This window comes from Dipodomys merriami, unplaced genomic scaffold (assembly GCF_024711535.1).
Source record: "Dipodomys merriami isolate MVZ:Mamm:240054 unplaced genomic scaffold, mDipMer1.0.p SCAF_963, whole genome shotgun sequence".
NCBI lineage: Eukaryota > Metazoa > Chordata > Mammalia > Rodentia > Heteromyidae > Dipodomys > Dipodomys merriami.
This window is the reverse complement of record NW_027206583.1, coordinates 42,794-47,774: the sequence shown is the minus strand read 5'-3', so window position 1 is coordinate 47,774 and position 4,981 is coordinate 42,794. Positions and strand designations below refer to the sequence as shown.

At 31.6% G+C, this 4,981-nt stretch overlaps 2 pseudogenes; one reads left to right on the top strand and one right to left on the bottom strand.

Moving 5' to 3' along the window:
* The first annotated feature begins 3,165 nt into the window (after nucleotides 1–3,165).
* Nucleotides 3,166–3,983, top strand: LOC138821917 (ankyrin repeat domain-containing protein 49 pseudogene; annotated as a pseudogene).
* Nucleotides 3,984–4,559: 576 nt separating this feature from the next.
* On the bottom strand, nucleotides 4,560–4,658 carry LOC138821919 (U6 spliceosomal RNA; annotated as a pseudogene).
* Between the last annotated feature and the right edge of the window lie 323 nt (nucleotides 4,659–4,981).

The following is a 4,981-nucleotide window of genomic DNA, read 5'->3' as shown; positions in this document are numbered from 1 at the left end:
AAAATTTCCCAAAATTAGTGTGTACACTCTAATAATATTTCAATTTATCTTTGTTAGAAAATAGGTAGCTTTAATATGAAAGCTCCAAGTTGATAATCAATTTACACTTCCCTGTTGAAAGGAACTGCTAAAGTATAACATTCATGATTTCTAAATCTGCTTGAGGACCCCATCTCTGTTTAACACAGTCTTACTGATAGAATGACCTGCCCAATTCTCGATGGAAACACACTGCAGGTATGATGGACCAATCATTTCCACATTGTAGCTCACCTAAGTTGTTTACCAAGAGAAGTATTTGATTGCTTTTGATGTGCAACATTTTGAGAGAAATGTACTACTTTAAAATGTTATTAAAGCAAGACTGATATAAAAATCACTTTTGACCCCATATAAATATTTTACCTTTCATATACCCAAAAACGCACTCTCTCCTATCATTAATGCTAGGAACGAGAAGTTAAAAATCATAGATACCAAGACCTGAGCATGAATTAAAGCGTCTCCAACTTGTGAATACAATTGGTTTAAAAAGTCATCAATACTAAATTTTAAAAAATTTCTTATGATACTGAAGATTGAATTATAAACTATTAACACTTGAAAATAACTCATTTTCTTGGGAGTAGTACACAAAACACAAGATTAATCTTAATCATTTTAAAAGTCTTTATTTATACCAAAAATTCACTCATTTAAATACAAAGATTCTAAAAAGAACTGAAGTACAGACACACAAAGAAAATAATTTAACTGCATCATCTACATTCAGAGAACTGTGTTAATAGACAACAAAGTTATACTAATAATTAATTAGATTACCAAATTCACTTACATTCTTTTATTCTATTTCATTTAGTTTCATAAAAACTAGATTTTCATAAAATGATGCATAAAAGCCTATATACCCACTTACATTTTCAGATCTTAACAATATTTATTTCAGAAATGTCTTTAGCTTTGTAGTCAATGAACTGAAATAATTCTAAAATATTTAAAGGCTTTTCAGAAATTGCAAGACTCACTCTGGAATGTTATTTATATTGGAAAAGATATTCGAAAAGCCTTATTTGTTAAGTTGCGATAATTACTCCCACAAAAGATCCATTAGTGAAGATCCCTTTGCATGTACAAAACAACTTCAAATACATCCATTATCTGGAGATGACACATGCTTTTTGTTTGTTTGTTTTTGAAAGGAATATCTAACAAGCTTATGAACAATACCAATTTTCAGTCAATATCATGGGATATTCAAACGTAAAAATTTGGAGTTGATTATCTCTTAGTGAAAATAGATATCATCTTATAAAGAAAGTTATTTTCAACAGAAAGCCAGAGTTTATCCACCTTGTGTTTCACGGGAATAACCAGAGAGTGATACCTGTTTGGTTAAGTAGGTCAAACTCACTCCATGAGCATATTTTAAAATTATAACCAATTTAAGAAGTCAAATACATATTTTGAACTAACAGTTATCTTACAGCAATAACTTACTATCTAATTATGTCTGTATCTTCTTTCCTAGCATATAATAAGAGCTAAAGCTGTCTCTTTTAACGAACTTAATGTAAATGATTTGATTCTGATGATGTTATTATTTGAAAAATAAAGTGTACAGAAGGGGGGTCGAACTGAAATAACATGACAGAACAATGATAAATAAAAACATTGCAAAAGAGTTAACTCTTTTCAGTCCCACCTTGTCCACATTGGCAAGCAACATTGCAACAGCACATGCACACATACACACATACACACATGTGCACACATGTACACACACATATACATACATGCTAAATTCAGGGTTTATTGTACAAAAAAGTTCAAATAAAATATTAGTGATTAGTACAAATGATAATTTGCCTCACTAAAAAATAATACACAATCCAGTCACCATGGGTTTTACGTTTTACTTGTCTATCCACATGTGACCACTTAATTTATTTTTAATTAATTAACTAATTCATTCATTCATTTGTTTGGTGCTAATAATAGGGCTTGAACTCAGGGCCCGGCTCTGTCCCAGAAATTGGTATTTTTTTGTTTCAATTTTCTCAAGGCTAGCATTTTACTGCTTGTACCACAGCTCCATTTCTAGCTTTTGTTGGTTTCTTTCAAATCAGAATCAAATGGCCTTTTTTTTTGGTTTCGTCTGGTTTCAAACCACAATCCCCAGACTTCATCTTTCTGATTAGCTAGGATTAATGACATGAGCTATTAGTGTGGCTTATACTTTTTCCTCTGTACTTATCTAATCCACATACTTAGATAGTTATCTAAAACTGAGTATAGAAGCAATTTGTACAGTGATGAAATTGTCCTGTCAAAATTTCTTCTTAAGACCATACACAAAAAATGCCATGATTTAATATAAGAGAACTCATTATTGGACATACGAGCTTGAAGAGCTTTCTAATAGATTCATTATTTATTGTTACCCAACATTAGAAAAAATGTATAATGCAGTAAAATAGATGTCCTTTGCATGGCTATTAAAGAAACTTGTTTTCATCTATAAAAGTAGGCCTGTCTATTGTTTTCATGTGGTTTCTAGGATTGATGGTGCTTAATAAGAAGTCAAAATGTATTAGTAGTCCTTTGCTATCAATTAAATCTCACTTTTTCTTCTTGGAGAATATAATTTTCAAAGCAATAGTTGAGAATCTGCAAGGAATAGTTCAGAATCATGCTTCCAGTGCAAGTTGTTCACCACTAAGTAATCCTCGATACCATTTTCCCCAAAGATTTGTCACAGATATAATTGGCTTGCCTTCTCTTGCTGCATGGACCTATTCCTTCATTCTACAGGAAAAGTGTGATTCAACTGATTTCATTCAGAACTGTTCCTACAATTATCAAGGATTTAGATTCTTGTCTGCAATTTGGTCAAAGCTACTTCTCTTTATGTAGACTGCTATAAATGTATTTACTAATTTCAAGTAAATACATAAATTCTATTTCCATCTTTTTCAAAACATAAAATTCTGCGTGCTCTATAAATTGATCAGAGACATGCATTTTTTCTCATTCCTAGAATAAGCTGCACATGAAGAAACCACTGGTCCATATTTTCAGTCTGTATCTTTGAATATGGAGGAACATCTTTCCTCTGCTCTCCATCAATTCCCTACTCTACAGTTAGAATAATTTCGAATAGTAAAAATGGAAAAAGAGAAAATAAATCATAGTGAAAAAACAGATGCAGAAAATTCACTGGATTTTGCTGAACATTTCAACTAACATGAACTATTAGGGAAATACATGAACACATCATTCCCACTGGCACTCAAAGTCTCTGGTTAGGCAATTGTCATGAAAATGAGGAACATGATGAACAAGTGAGGAATGGTATCAATTGCAAGAAAAAAATGGAGAAGGATCCAAGCAAATTTCTTCTTTGGGCTGCTGAAAATAATCTGCTTACTACAGTGCAGGGACTACTTTCCAAAAAGGCCACTCATGTGAATACTAGGTATGAAGATGAGTATAACCATCTTCATCAGGAAGCCTACAGGGGATACTTAGACATTTTTCATGAGTTGGTGGCTCAATTGGCAGATATTCTTGCAATAACTGTAGATGGCTGGACACCCCTGCACAGTGCTTTTACGTGGAATAATACCAGAGTGGCTGTTTTCTTACTTCATCATTATCCAGATATCAATTCCCAAACTAAAGGCCTCTTGACCCCCTTTCATCTTGCTGCTGGGAGTAGAGACAGCAAAAACACGTTGGATCTCCATCTGTTGAACCATTATGTCAAATCAGGTCTGAAGAATAAGTTGGAAGAAACTGCATTTGATATTGCCAAAAGGATCAGTATATATCACTACCTCTTTGAAGTTTTGGAAGGCAGTAAAATTGCTCTTCTAAGTCACCATGGTTCGGTTAAGTTTCTTAAATTTCATAAATTGCATTCCATTCTTTGTGTCCATGCAAAATATTTTCACAATCCAAATAACAACAATATCTTACTGTAACAATTTATGGATTCCATATGAATTGCCTTACTTTGATGTCAAAATGTATTCAAAAGAGATTTGTATACATCTATAATGGTTTCTGGAGAGTTTGTGCTTTTTTTAATAAGAAATAATTTTAACTTATCTGTTGAAATGAGTAGTATAGAAACTGAACATATTTCTGGTGTTTGTCTGAAAAAGTATATTTTTAAAATATTCTATCTTCTATGTTTGTATAATGTCCATAATCTATTTTATTCTCTCATAGATATAATACTTGGAATTCTACATTGTTTTATAACATATAGGCTCATTAATAAATGTGTCTTTTCAGATTGCATTCGATATAGAAACAGTGTAAGATTCCTTTTTTCCTAGGTCCTTATATTATATTTCTTTGGGATAAAATGGTAATGTTGTCTAATTTCAAAAGTTTTTTAAATATTATGCTATGTAAAGACTTCAATAATTTGAAGATTTAGCACACTGATGTGAAAATAACTTTTAATTATATGAATTACATGTATTATTACACTTGTAATTTTGTAATCAACTTTTTAATAACTGTTTTTCATTTCTTGCATCTGAAGAATGAAAAATATGGAATACTTCACAAATTTTCATATCATCCTGTGCAATTGCCATGTTAATCTCTGTATTGTTGCAATTTGGGTATACGTGCTGCTGAAGCATGTAGTGTCTTCTAAATTGAAGTATGCAATTTAATGATGCAATCTTTATACAGGCTTATATCCTTGGGTGCCTATTTGTAACAAGGAAACCTTAATGTTCCTAATGGTACTGATCTTATTTCCCTAAAATTCTGTGCATAATGGAAAAAATTATATTGTTCAGACGATTGCTCACATTTTCAATTTTTTTGTCAATGACTATTTTAAGTCTTTTTCATTTTGAGGCATTTATAGCTAGGTCCAAAGGGAATGGCTTTTTGAAGTACTTATTTATCCAACTGAGTTAGCTTTGTAGAACTAATGGATTCAAAATAAGCCTTGCTT